Consider the following 15,585-nt stretch of genomic DNA (forward strand, 5'->3'; position numbering starts at 1 on the left):
GGTTCAAGAATGAAATGGGGGGAGGGATTTGAGTCTTTGACATTGGCGTTGTTTTCAAAAATAAAAAACGGTTTTTTTTTTTTTTATCTAACGTGGCACATGCCTGATCACCGGCGTACGTTACTGTTTACGCACGCCGACGTAACCCATATCACCACTCGTTCCACATTGGCCATTAGTACATTCTTTAATGTTTTTGAGAATTGCTACACTTAGAAAGGCTTTTACAAACAAAGCCTTACAAACTGATGTGGCAAGGAAAAAGACAAAAAAAATTTTGAGACCAGCTGCCGTGAGAGACCAGACTGGGTCGCGGGCAGACCCATGCCTGGGTCTGGCCTAGACCCAGCCGTGGGCGGCCAGACCCACGGCGGGTCTGGCCACCACCCGCCGTGGGTACGTGAGGTTTGTGCGTAAAACCACCCTCAATTTTCGGCTTGGACTGCTTCTCTGAATTCCTATACTCCGGTTTCCCTTGCTTCTTGGAGCTCTGCAATTTGGGCTTTGATTTGTGTATGTAGCTTGACTCTGTTTTGGATGATGAAAAGGCTGCGCCAGAGCTAGACTCCATCCAATCTTTGATCAAGAGTGCCACGCTTAGCTCTAGAGCTGCTCTGTTTCTTGAACATGGTGATTGTTTCTTTGAAGTGAGCCTCGTTGGCGTTGGATTCGTCGATGGAACGGTAGATAGCGTCGTGGCCAGACCCAGTCGTGGGTCACCCAGGTGTGGGTCTGGTGACCCACGCTGGGTTTGGCCGAGACCCAGCGGGGCCGCCTGGGTCTGGATCCAGGTGTGCAAACTCAGGGGAATAGCTTCGTTTCTTGGATTTTCGCTTCCTTTCACTTGTTTTTGACCATATTTTCTCCAATTGTATCCATCATCAGACCTTCTGTTGAGTGTCTGAGTTTGCCTGAGTGTTGGTCTGTATGGTTGCAAACTCGGGGAATAGCTCTGCATAGAATCGAATTCTGTTTTTACCATATTCTTCACTGAGGAAAATTCATCCTGCTTGGTTGGTTCTTGGAAAGTCCATGGTTGTTGGCTTGTTGCTGTGACTGAAAAAAATTTTAACAAATGAAAAAATTGTTAATGTGTTGCTTACAGTTTGAATTGTGGTATTTTGGGTTCGGAAAGAGAAATGTGAGTAGTTTTTGTCTTCCTGTTTAACATTCTTAACAACCAAACAACTTTTGATCACAGAAAGCAAAGTAGGAAGAGGGAGACACAGCAGGCGAAGAGATGGGCAAAGAAGGAGGCAGGAGACCATGCTTGGGTCTGGCCTAGACCCACGGCGCACGACGGGTCGCGGCCAGACCCAGGAGTGGGTCTGCCAGCGACCCAGCCTGGTCTCTCACGGGCAGTTGATCCCAATTTTTTTTTTTTTTTTTTTTTTTTGTCTTTTTTCTTGCCACATCAGTTTGTAAGGCTTTGTTTGTAAAAGCCTTTGTAAGTGTAGCAATTCTCTAATTTTTTTTATTGTTTTGTTTATATTTGTTGCAGGCTTGCAGCACGCAGGTCTCCCATTTAGGCATATTTTCAAAGTTTTTTTTTTAGTTATTTAGTTATTTATTTATTTTTATCTATTTGCCTCGCTTGTCCAGCCTGTCCCCACTCCCCAGTCAATATTCCCAAAAGGGTGAATGAAAACAGAACGCCACGTGCAATTTTTTTTTTTTTTTGCATTAAAATATTAAAAAAAAATTTTCCTTAGCACGCCGTGTAATCTGTATCATGGTCCTTCCCAAAAAAGAAAACGCACTGTTTAGAGTACTATTCATCGTCTTCCTCCTTCCATTCGTTTGAAACACTAAGTTTCTAAATTTTTTCAAATTTCATTTTACTAAAGAGCATAATATATGGCTAAAGCATGAGGAAGAGGGCATAATCATGGCTAAAGGGCATACTTATTCCTGAGAGAGGGCATAATCATGGCTGAGGGGCATAAAAAAAAAAAATTTACCAAAGGGCAAGGATAATTTTTAGGGGTTGACCGGGGGCATATGCCTCCTCTGGATCCGCCCCTGTTTGTGATTGTGTTTGAGAAATTGAACTTTTAAATTAATAATAACTTTTTTGACAAAAGCTTCATTTTTAAACTTTTGTCAATAGTGATTTTTGTCATTTTTAGGCTCTTTGACCTTTAAAAGCGCTTTAAATTTTTTTACCAAACGGACTTTTAGTGTGTTAAATGCTGTTTTAAAGTCCTCAAATGCACTTCTAAATAGACTCTAAGATAACATTATTTTTGGAAATATATTTGGTAAGGCATTCGAATGCTTTGACCAATATGACTAAAGTCTTAACACATATTCACATGTAAAAATGTATTGTATGGTAAAAAAAAGTAATAGTGATAAAATAATATATAGAATTAAGAGAGTTCCACAACCACAACCCAATAGCACCTCAAAGAGGGAGGGAGTAGCGTGTGATTATTGAGAGAAAGATCAACCGATTCTCAGCTTCAATAGCTCACTCCTCTGCGATTCTTAAATACAAGGGTAAAGTCCATATACCCTCCTCAAATTATCACCCAATTGACAATGTCCCTCCAAACTTTCAATTGTGATAATGTCCCCTCCAAACTACTAAAACATTGTCAATGTCCCTCAAAGACTAGCAATAAGATAAAAATGCCCCTATAGATTTCTCAATAAGACAAAAATACCCCTATAAATTTTTAAAAAAATGATTTTTTTTAAAAACAAAAAATTTTAATTTAAAAATATTTAAAAAAAAAAAATTTTTTTAACCAAAAATTTTTAATTTTTTTTTTTAAAAACGGAAATTTTTATTTAAAAAAAAAACTATTTTTTTATTTAGTTTTAAAAAACAAAAAATTTCATTTTATTAAATGAAAATTTTATTTTTTTTAAACGTAAATTTTTATTTAAATAAAATTATAGAACAAAAATAAAAATAAATAAAAAAACGAAAATTTTCAATTTTTATATAACAAAAAAAATCGATTTTTTTTTTTAAAATTTTTTTCTTATAAAATTGATTTTAAAAAAAATATAAAATTGGCCAACGTTTGGATTTTTTATTTATTTATTTATTTATTTTTTTTCGTTAGTTTTAGGTTTTTTCTAGAAGTTTTAGTTTTAGTTTTTTAGTTTTTTAGTTTTTTTTTTATTTTATTTTTAAGGGTAATTTCGTCATTGGGGGAACATTGACAATTTTTGGTAGTTTGGAGAGACATTGCCACAATTGAAAGTTTGGGGGGGACATTGTCAATTGAGTGATAGTTTGAGGGAGTTATGTGGACTTTCTCCTAAATACAAATAAGGGGACACATTACTTATCCCACGAAGTTACGTGTCTTTTGCACTCTTCTAAAGTTTAAAATCTCTCATTTTGGTATATTTAATTTTGATTTCCTTTCACTTTCCCCATTCCATTAGAATTTCGCAGTTAAATTAAGCGGTCAAATGAGTAAAAGACTTTTATACCCCAAATTTTTTTTAAAATTTCAAATCTACTCCTATTTATAAATAAAAAATTATTATTATAAATATTATATTAAAAGAAAAAAAAACCCCACTGGGGGTCAATCTGTGACCCACTCGGATCGGGTGGGTCGAACCCAAAAAAAAAAAAAAAAACACATATTGATATACGACCCGTAATTAAAGGAAAGGAGAAAGGCCTCTCCAGCAGCAGCAGCAATAGCAATAGCTACCGCAGGAGCAGCAGCGACACCGCCCGGCTATTGACCGACCCAGGTTCCCCTCTCTCTCCCTTTCTTCTTCTTCTTCTTCTTCTTCTTCTCTCTTTCTATTATTTTCATTATTTCTTCTTCTTCTCTCTTTTTACGAGATTAAAGATCCCCATCCCTTACAATCGCTCTCCATCTTGATTTTCCAAAAGCTGCTGCTATTTAGGTTCAGAAACAAGGGGGGATTTTTACGCCTTTTTCTTCCAATGAAGATTTGAATTCGCTTGGGAATCTGGAGGCCAGGATTACGTGAAAGAATTAGGTCTGGATATCCTTCTTTTTCTTTTCCTTTATTTTATTTTATTTTTAAAGTTTTTTTGCTTCCTTTCTTTCGTTTGAGAACATGTAAAAGTGAAATTAACTTTGGATGGGGAGAGTATGTAATTCCCCTTCCTTTCACATTTAACTTTCCGATTTTTAGGTTTCTGTCTACAAATAGCTAACATGCTAACATGATGATGACTTCTCTATCTAGGGTTTTCAAAAGTTTCGTTTTTTTTTTTTTTTTTGTTTTGTTTTGCGTATGTGAATTTGGCAACTTCTGATTTTTAAGTTTCTTTTAAAGCTTTACGCGTAGTTGAGTAATTGCAATTATTCTTTTTTTCGGGGTCATATTTTGGGGAACAAATTGGCAAATAGTTGTTTTTTATACAAATTGCTGTAAAGGCCACAACTGCTGTCCATTTGTTGTGAATGCTGTGTTCATTCGTGTTCCCTACTCGAAGCTTATATGTTTTAGCAGTCTTATATCCTTTTTATTTATTTATTTATTCATTTATTTTTTTAATTTTTAATTTTTAAATGTGTTTACGCCTGTTGTCCTTTATAAATATGCATCCCAATTGTATGTCTAATTTAACCTGAAACCCAAATTGCAGTATGCTTAGGGTTTCCCTCTCATAACAGCCTCAATGGGCTAGTTTGTTTTAGGGATTTATGGGAAGGGATATAGAGCAGACTTTGTGGATTTCATCAACTTTTTGTTGCTATTGAATTCTTCTTGTTGTGAAAGACGTTGGTGGTTTAATTGGGAATGGCTTCATGGAGGATTTATGAAAAATAATTTAGAGTGGCTTGTCACTAGAATTGGACATGATTCAAATGATTGATGTGGGAGTTCTGAGAAGCTTTTGATTTACATTCTGGGGTTATAATTGTTAATTGGAGCTATACCTCTAGATTCATAATATTTCTGAAAATTCTCTCTTTCCCGGGTTTAGTTTGAAACCAGACAACCAACAAGAACATTTCGGTTATCTATGAATAGTGTGCTCAAATTGACATGCCATATATAATGTCAAAAAACATTTATTTATTCTTTTCTTTTCTTTTGTTTTCCCATTCAACTGAGTGGCTGTGATAGGATACTATGGTAGTAATAACATTAATCCTTGTTCAAGCTATTACACGTCCAAGACTACATGAACTCTTAAGAGTTAATTAGTTTTGTATTTGTGTTTGTAAAGTTAGTCTATTCCATAGTAGTCCTAAATAATAAGCTTATACCTATTTGTTTGCTTTTCGAAGGTGGTACTTATTTGAGATTGGCAAAATTTTGTACTTTATGGTAAACAATTTATTGCTTAGTTGTCCATTACCATCCTTTGCAACTGTATTATTGTTCATGTGTTGTGAATTTTATGTTTGATTGAGATTTTAGGCATTCTTGTAGTGCTAATTGTTATTCGTCATCAATGCTTTTCACATCATTTCACACTAAGGCCTTAATTGATTTTGGGAACTATACCTTAACATATGATGCCATATTTACAAAAGATGCATGTTATTGTGATGGATTGGTGTTGTATGTATAAGAAAAGTGAGGAGTCTATTGATCATCTTCTTCTTCATTGTGAGGTTGCAATTGTTTGGGATTGTATGGGTCATTGCTCAAAGGGTGAGAAATTTGTTGGTGAGTTGGTGGGGAAAATCGAGACAATGTAATGTTTTGGAATTGTGGAGGTTGGCTCCTTTATATTTGATGTGGTGTTTTACGCGAGAAAAGAATGCAAGGAGCTCTGAAGATTGTGAGATGGTGATGTTAGAGTTAAAGAATATACTATTCCAAAGATAAGACACCCCTAAGTACACATGAAGTATACTAGAGGAAGCCCCTAGCTAGAAGGAGCAAAAAGAACAAGAAAATCATTATAATTAATCGTCAAACGAGAAACATAAGCAGTGGTCCAAAGTTTTGAAGAATAAGGACTTAGTTCTAATGTCTTCTCTCGTTTTTCAAAACTTTTGTCATTCATTTCCCTCTATGAACATCATAAAAGGCATGTAGGCACCATTTTTAACACAACATTCCACGTACTGCCGGTAGTCCACCAACAATTATACAGGTTGACTATATGTTTAGGCATAACCCAAGATATCTCAAAACGATTGAAAAAGGCAATCCAAATGGCATAAGTCATGTCACAATAATGAAGATTGTCCACAGGCTTCCTATTCTTCTTACACATGCAATATCGGTCCACTACAATAACGTGTCGCTCATGAGGTTATCCATGGTAAGAGGTTGTCCTCAAAGGAACCTTAGTCTGCCAAACACTCTTCCAAAGGAAGTGGCTGCCTTCACCACAAACCAAGGAATAATAGAAGGATCTAACTTTAAACAACCCTCTTTTGGTGGGGACTCACCAGAACTTATCTTCACTCCCTCTAGCTAAATACAACACCCTGAAGAATGAGGCAAAAACATCTACCTCCCAATCATGACTACTCTGGTAAAGCTCACAATCTACAGGTTGGAACCACCATAAAAATCCAAGTGAGCCGCAACAAAGGCATCCTTTGCACACACAATACTGTATAAATCTAGAAAGGGTTTCTTCAGGGCCACATCCCAACACCACTGATCATGCCAGAATCTGAACTTGGAGCCATCTTCCACCTTAAATTTGGTGTGACACAAAAATTTCTCCCAACCCCTTCTAATGTTCTTCCATAGCCCCACCCAAACGCTCCTGAAGGATCAATAGAAAACCATCCACCTCACGCACTGCCAAACTTTGAGTCCACCATGCCTATCTTTCATGCACCTAGCGCCAAAGCCATTTACCTAAGAGAGCACGATTGAACACTAGCTAGTTCTAAATTCTCAACCCTCCCGCAGAGAGTACAGAACAAACTTTGGACCAGCTAACTCGGTGATATTTGAACTCTTTACCTAGCCCACCTCATAAGAAATCACGTTGGAGCTTCTTAATACGGTTGACAACACTTGTTAGGATAGGAAAGAGAGACATGAAATACATAGGCTCTTAATAAGGGTAACCCTACCACCCTTGGACAAGTACATTGTTTTCTAACTAGCCAACTGACGCTCTATCCCCTCAATAATACCATCCCAAATATGCTTGGCCTTATAAAAGACCCGTATCGGAAGGCCGAAATACTTCATCCGCAAAGAGAAAATCCCAAAACCTAGAATACCAGCCAACCTTTCCACATGCTCAACATTTCCCATGAGAACCAGTTCTAACTTAGCCAAGTTAATATTCAAGCCCAAAGCAGCTTCAAAGCATAGGAAGAAGCAACAAAAATGATGGAGATGATTTGGCTTAGCACCACAGAAAATCCTAGTATCATTAGCAAACAAGAGATGAGAGAAATCAAACCCACCAACATTACCCACAAAGAAACCAGACAACAGTTCCCCCACTCACTACAGCAGAAATCAGCTACCCAATGCCTCCATCACAAGGACAAACAATAGTGGGGCCAAAGTGTCCCCTTGTCTCAAGCCATCGGAGCTATTGAAAAAACCTGATGGAGTGCCGTTTACCAAAACCGAGAAACATACTGAAGAAACACAATGAACTATCCTAGGGTACCATTTTCCCCCAAAGCCACACCTCCTCATCATATACAATAGAAAGTCCCAATTATCATGATCATAAGCCTTTTCTAGATCCATTTTGAATATAACACCTGGCTCACCAAATCTTAATCTACTATCAAGGCATTCATTGGCAATAAGAATAGGAACTAGGATTTGCATACCTCTTATGAATGCATTTTGCTAGAACCTTGGCAATAATTTTGTAAATGCCCACACCCCCCACCCGCCCACAAGACTAATTGGGTGAAAGTCCTAGAGTCTTCGGAATAAGGACGATAAACAAAGCAATAAGGCACTCTTCATGGCATACTCTTTTAAAACATCCCAAGAAGCTTGGAAGAACACCATAGAGAAATTGTTAGGGCTCGATGCCTTGTCACTGTTCATAGCTTTCACTACCTCTCTTACCTCCTCTTCCTCAAAATCTCTCTCCAATCAACTAGCCTTGGTTACCTCTATTGAATCAAAGGAAAGGCCATCTACCGACGACACCCAACTAAATTGTTTGGTGTATAACTTTGGGTAAAACTAGACAATGTGCTTGCTTATCTTCGTGGGGTTGGTAGAAATGGTACTGCCAATCAATGAGGAGGCAATGGAGTTCGTCCTTCTGTTGGAGTTAGCCATTGTGTGAAAGAATTTAGTACACTTATCACCCTCCCTTATCCACAACACCCTAGGTTTTTGCCTCTAACTCACCTCCTCCATGAGAATAGATCTTTCTAACTCGCTAACAACTTTTGCCTTTGTCAATTTCTTCTCAACGTCTAAGGCCCATTCTTTTTCTTCAAGGACATCAAGAAGAAGGATCTTCTTCTTCCTTTCTATACTGCCAAACATCTCCTCATTCCATCTCTTTTAATCAATCTTCAAAGCCTTGAGCTTGCAAGCTAAAATGAAGCTCGACGAGCCTTGGAAATTATAAGAGACCCACCACTTTTTCACCTTATCCACAAAACCTTCCAACTTTAGCCACATGTTTTCAAATTTGAAAGACCTACTCCTCCTTAGAGTATCACCACAATAAAGGAAGGTAGGGAAATGATCCAAACAAAGTCTAGAGAGCCTCCTCTGGGATGCACCAAGAATTCGAGTTTCCCACACCGGAGAGACAAGGAATCTATCAATTCTGAATCATGCGGAAGACTGATTATTCGACCAAATAAAAGTATCGCCAACAAGAGGTAAGTCCATCAGGCCTTGATTAAAAAATGAAGTCCGAAAACTCCATCATAGTAGGGCATAAGCAAGCCTCTCCCGGACTTTCATTGGGGAAATGGGTAACATTAAAATCACCCCCAACACACCAAGGCAAGTTAGACCAACTGAGAATACCAGCCAACTCATCCCAAAGAAGTGTTCTATCCCTATTAGAATTAGGGCTATAGACACCCACAAAAGCCCCGATGGAATGATCTTCAATGTTTTTATAGGTGGCAACCAAGGTGCACTTCCCCATGCACTTATCTATTTTCTCCACCTGACAACATCACCACCACCATTATGTCCCACGTAATCAAAATACTGTCTAAAGCCCCTTTGTGTTTATTAGATTGCTTGTTTCTATTTTTTCTAAGTTTTTGGTGTTTTGTTATTATTTTTCTATACTTTAGGGGTTCTCTTGTATACTTTATGTCTACTAGGTTGCATCCCTTTGCGCTTTTAATGATTTTGAATTACTTATCAAAAAATTTATTTATTTAGTAGTAAGTTATTGAAAAATCCTTGCAAGTTTGATTTCTGCACGGTTAAAATCTGATATTGATTTGAGTTTCTAGTTAAATAGTGAGAAAGAAAAAGATTTTTTTACTTGATGGCTTTGTTGCATTAAATTTGTGGATGACAGAAATTGCCTACTTAGTACATGAAGCTTCTTTATGGTGGAAGATTATTGCATCTATATCTATGTTAATTTTTATGATGTCTTATGGCAGACCAATAATAGATCATTGAGCCTGTAGAATTGAAAGTGCATGGTCAACATTGTTATTTGGATTATTTGTATTAACTTTGTCACCGTACTGATGAAATAAAGTTTTTGAAATCATTAGCAGCTTTCTTGGTGAGAATTATTATTATTATTATTATTATTTATTTATATAATTTTTTTTATGATAGTGGTGTTTTCTCTCTCTCTAAAATCAAAGCATTGTGAATATTATGTGAGGCCAATGGATTGGAGAAACTTGTGAAGAAAAATTGCTGGTGGCAATGTGAAGAGTGTAGATATATGTAGCTCTAGTAGTGAGAATTATAATAGAAAAAAAAATAATTGTCTACTTTGCGGTTGAATACTTTTATTGATTGTCTTATTGAGTCAAATATGGAGTGATCATGACTAAACAGAGAAGATGATCTGGTTTTATGATTAATAAGTTCTAATTGTGTTAGCTTTGTGCCCTCCTTTTAAAAATCATTTTACAATGTTTTTCATGTTGATGTTTACTGTCAGCAGGATTTTCGATTTGTTTGTATGACTTTTGCTGTTTAGCATTTGCTGTTGATTATTTAATTGTAACTTAGTTCTAGTTTTCAACAAATTCATGGTGTTTCTGAACTTCTATTTGTAAGTATGTGATAATTCAAGTGCATCAAATTATGCATAGAAAAAATTCTAGTACATCATATTCAGGTGTGTTTTAATTTCTGACTCATCTTTTTGGTCCATGAGCAGGAAATGGACCTGTTTTCGCTAGAGTAGCCATATCTTTGTCCACTGTCCTGTACTTTTTGAAGACTGACATGGCTGGACTTTTATCTGGGGAATCATCACATCATGTAACATCTGATGGTGGGTCTTCAAGAAATTCCCAAGACAGGCAAGAGGAAGTGGGTCGCTGGTACATGTCCAGAAAGGAAATTGAAGAAAATTCTCCATCAAGAAGAGATGTGATTGACCTGAAGAAAGAAACTTATTTACGCAAGTCATACTGCACATTCTTGCAGGATTTGGGCATGAGGTTAAAAGTGTAAGTCCATACTTGTCCATTTATTTTAATTCTTGCAAAATATCTAACTAACTTATTATATGCAACACTTCTGATTATTTCTTCTATAATTTTTACTTCATCAATTAAATCTTTGCAAGTTTAATTTGTGCACAGTTAAAGCTGATGTTGATTTGGGTTTCTAGTTAAATAGTGAGAAAGAGAAAGAGTTCTTTATTTGATGGCTTTGTTGCATTAAATTTGTCGATGACAGAAATTGCCAACCCAATACATGAAGCTTCTTTATGGTGGAAGATTATTGCATCTATATCTATGTTGTTAATTTTTATGATGTTATATGGCAGACCAATTTTTATGACATGCACAGACTTACCCAAAATCATAAGTTTCTGCTTTTTTAGTATATGTGTATACAGTAGATCTGCTGGTATATTCTTTAACTATTAAAAAAATTGATGATACTTTGTTCCCTAGATATGGCCAGAATGTTCACTGGACTTGTTCTCAATGCAGGCCCCAGGTAACCATCGCCACGGCAATAATATTTTGTCATCGGTTTTTCCTTCGGCAATCACATGCAAAGAATGACAGAAGGGTAGGTTGTTTTACTCTGTGGAATATATATTACCCTTGGAATTAATCCATCTGAACTTTCAATTTGTTGTACATTAGTCTCTGTTTAACTTGGTTCTTGCATGAGTGATGGATCACGTGAGTTTAAATGGCCTGTCGTGTTATTTGGTGGTGTAGGAGTAAATTGGAAAGCAATTTAGAGAGAAGTTCCTTTTGCAAATTCAATGTTTTCTAGACCAAGTGGAATTGATGCTATTAAGGTTTTATGTACATTTTGGATATCAAAGCTTCTCCAGCATTTCTTTTGACACATGCTCACACATTCGAGATGTTTCCAACGTTTAAACCATTTTCTTTTTCCTTATTTCCCATGGAGGGCAGGGACATTTAGGTAAAAACTTGACATATGCACATTGCGTTTTGTGACAGCTTTTCATCCAATAATGAATTAGGTGTGGTCTCAATGCTACTTATTCAACACAACGAATTAGGCTAATTTTGCATAGTAGAAAAGTGAGATTTTATAGGGGAAAAGTGCAATGGTTGAATGGGTTTTTAGAGTTACCTTATTGTGTGAAGTCACTCTTGTCAGTTTGTCTTTCATTTTATCTCAGTAGTACTTGGCGGTCTAAATTAGAAGTTTTGTTTTTTATTTTTTTTATTTTTTGCCTCATTTTCTACTTTTAAAGACTGTTATTTGAATATTTTTTTTGGTGAAGCTCCAAATGGGTGGGTTACAAAGATTAATGGAAGCAAACATTTTAAAGTTCAAAGCAACAAAATTCTTAATAAGATTTACTATGATTAAATTGTGTTTGACAATTGTATGATTTGTAATGTTTTTCATGTAAAACTAATATTAATCAGTTGTGGTAAGTTGTGCACATAAGTCTTCAACTTTTATGGTTTGACTCTGATGACCCTTAATTGATCCTTTCTTGAAGCTTGATTCTGACAACCTTAGGTCGGACCAGTAGAATCGTGTAACAAACGCCCATTATTTTTTGAGTGGTTTGTGTCTTCCTTTGCAAATTGCTGAGCACTCTTCCTTAAAGCAGTGTCTTGAAAGTAAAAGCACGCTTACAGGGCATGGAAAATGGTTGTCTTGATTAGATTCTGACTTGTGGGTGTTTATCTCCTGCTTCTTTAAACATGTAGTGCCAATGTTGCTGTGCCATTCTGGTTGGATCCTTGGTTTTCCTTTTACCAGTTATTCTTATATTTCCTAAGTAGTACTTCCTGATATAAAATAATTGTTATGTTTTTTTTTTCTTTTTTATTTCCCCTCATTTTTATGCTGTTAGTGAACTTCCAAAAGGGGTGGGTTACAAAGATTAATGGCGGCCAACACTTTTTAGAGTTCAAAAAACTGATTTTTTTTATTCAAAATGTACAATTATTAAATTATGTTATTTGCAATGCTTCGCATCTCAACTATAATACCAATCAGTTGTTGAAAGTTTGTTTGTTTATTTGTTTGTTTTTTTTTTTTAAATCCCCTGTTGTACTTGCTCAGTCTATATGATGGCTTTTATTTCGCTCTTTGCCTCTTTATGGATTTTCTGATAGTGTAATTTTTAAAGTGGGTAGCTGAATTAAGAAAATTGTCCATCAGTTTTTTTTTTTTTGCCTAACTTCATTAATTTGCTTTGCAGACCATCGCAACTGTGTGCATGTTCTTGGCCGGGAAGGTTGAAGAAACTCCTCGTCCATTGAAGGATGTTATTCTGGTCTCTTACGAGATAATCCACAAAAAAGATCCCGCTGCAGCCCAGAGGATTAAACAGAAGGTGTCCACTTACTGATGATATTGTTAAAGTGCCAGAATATACGTATTTATGAGAAAACTTCTTGCCCTGCACTTCCTTTTATAATAAAATTCTTGCTCAGCTTCCTCACTTTTCTCACCAACAGCTGTACCATTGGTAAACCATCTCCTTGCTTTAAGTTCCCCCCCCCCCCACTCTTCCCTTTTCCTGTCTTATGGTATTGTATTATTGGTCTTGTAGTTGTCTCATTGATCCTCATGATGTATCATTCAGGAAGTATATGAACAACAAAAGGAGCTAATTTTACTCGGGGAGAGGGTTGTACTTGCCACTTTGGGTTTCGACCTCAATGTTCACCACCCATATAAGCCTCTTGTTGAAGCGATAAAGAAATTCAAGGTTGCTCAGAATGCCCTTGCTCAAGTTGCATGGAATTTTGTAAATGACGGGTATGACCCAATGTTGTTTATTCTTCTTAGTTTTATTAATTCCAGTTCAATGTTTTCTCTTCCTTCTCTTGCCTTTTTGTTCACACACTGGAAAATGGCTTGCAGGCTGAGAACACCGCTCTGCCTGCAATTTAAACCTCATCATATTGCGGCAGGTGCCATTTTCCTTGCTGCCAAGTTCCTCAAAGTGAAGCTTCCATCGGATGGTGAGAAGGTCTGGTGGCAAGAATTTGATGTCACCCCATGTCAATTGGAGGGTTGGTCTCCTTCCTTCCCTTCATCTAGTAGTTGAAATTGTTTGGACCCAAGGGGATGATAGCCTTTAACTGCCTTGTGGCTCAAATGCTTCCTGTTGTTTGCCGGTAGCATTTGTCCCTTTTGAATAGTGAAAATAGACCAAAACCAGATGATTCTAGCTGTCGTTTATGTATCATTCCTTCTGATGGCGCCTAACAAATTAAAATGGTGGGCAGCCTGGAAAGAATGATAATGGATGGCTTCTATTGCCTGATGAAGGTCAGAAGTTGGCTCAGCCACAAGCTGGCCATACACAAAATCATTTGCCATTGGTATTCCTGTTCGAATGGCGGGCTGTCCTTTTGTGTTGTTATTAGGTGGACATATCTAAAGATTTTCTTAAATCATTATGGTTATTTTGTCTCACAGAAGTTAGCAATCAAATGCTGGAACTCTATGAACAAAACAGAGTGCCCCCATCCCAGGGCAGTGAGGTGGAAGGAAGAAGTCATCGGGCCCCATCAAAACCTCCAGCTGTGAATGAGGAACAGGCTTCAAAGCAGATATCATCTTTTCTCGTCCCTGATCATTCATCTGCTGACAATCATCGCATGCCACCAAGAAGTAGGCAAAACCAAAGTAATGAAAATGGGAGTGCAGAGATGGCTACTGTTATTACTGATCACAAGGTGGATGTAGAAATTAAAGATTGTCAGCATCCTGAGCATTTGCTCCAAAAGGAGATCATGAGAGAAGTTCCAAATCGATTCAAGTCTGGGACGGAAGACCAAGAAAGGAATGCTGAGAGAAATGAGAATGCAGAACCAGGAGAGTGGAGGGTGAATGGTCGAAATTTGGAGCTTCGGGATGGCCCTATTGAAGATGGTGTTGAATTGGCAGTAGAGGATGAAAAAAACAAGGCAAAGCTGGTCAAAATATGAGAATTTAGATCATGAGGAAATTGGAGATGGAAACCACTTGAGCATAAAGGGGCAATCGTCAAGGGGATTGGAAGAGATGTTAGAGGAGGCTTCGCCTATTTTGAACAGCCGAAAGATAAAGGCGGAAGTCCACTGGAGAGGCAGTTAGAGGGGAGGATTACATGGCCAGCTCAATAGAAGATGGACACAGGGGCATTCCCAGGAGAATCATTTGTGAGTGGTAAGACTTACATGGGCAGTACAATCTTTAGACAGTCGGGTCGGTTTAAAGATATTTATATTTGTTTGATTTGGATTATCATGTAAGCCTTAAGCCCACATGGACATGGTAAAAGTAAAAAGATGTTGAGGGTTGAGGAGGATGCTTCAATTTTCATCACGGCAGGGCTGCTTAGAGAGGTAAGTAAGAGTATATTATGTTAGTCAGCATCTGGAACTGGGCCCGGATCCGCTCCGCTATGCGTTGCGAATGTGCTAGCAAGGATGAAGAATGAATGCAAGTGCTTTTGCCACATTTTTGGAGAACATATTATTGTTTGTTAATTATATAAAAACACCAATTTTTAAGTGTCTCGTTTCCAGATAAACCCTTGTCGAAATCCTTTATTTCCTTGACCGCAAGTCGTCATTATTGTTCTGATTTTCTGGGGTAGTCTTGTTAATTCATGGATTGTTTTCCAGTGAATTGATAGATCATGAGAGCTTTCTTTCATGTCTATTCCTTTGGTTTTTTATTCTTATCCTAACTGCGTCTTCCAGATACGAGCTGTTTGTTGATTTCTGTTCTTTACTTTTCTCTATGTGGGCAAATATATTTAAAAAAAAAAAATAAAAAAAAATCAAGGGTAAGAAGAGGGTTGGTTCATGGCTGGTGTTTTAGTGGGTTCATCTTGCTAGATTTTGCATTGAGAATGCATTGAATGACACCTTCTGGAGAGGTAGAGCTAGGGTTAGGGATGATTATTATTTTTGGGGCATAAGTTGGTTAAACATTCAAACCATAGCTGCTAAGACTCAGGCGAGCGAAGAGTAATAATTCTAATGAAATCAATTCCATTTTAAAATGTTTTCATATATCATTGCATGGTTTGTAGTGTAA

At 37.0% G+C, this 15,585-nt stretch overlaps 1 pseudogene; it reads left to right on the forward strand.

The window, feature by feature from the left end:
• The first annotated feature begins 3,647 nt into the window (after positions 1 to 3,647).
• On the forward strand, positions 3,648 to 15,247 carry LOC132171812 (cyclin-T1-5-like; annotated as a pseudogene).
• Positions 15,248 to 15,585: the final 338 nt, after the last annotated feature.

Source organism: Corylus avellana, chromosome ca2 (genome assembly GCF_901000735.1).
Source record: "Corylus avellana chromosome ca2, CavTom2PMs-1.0".
In the NCBI taxonomy this organism is placed as follows: domain Eukaryota; kingdom Viridiplantae; phylum Streptophyta; class Magnoliopsida; order Fagales; family Betulaceae; genus Corylus; species Corylus avellana.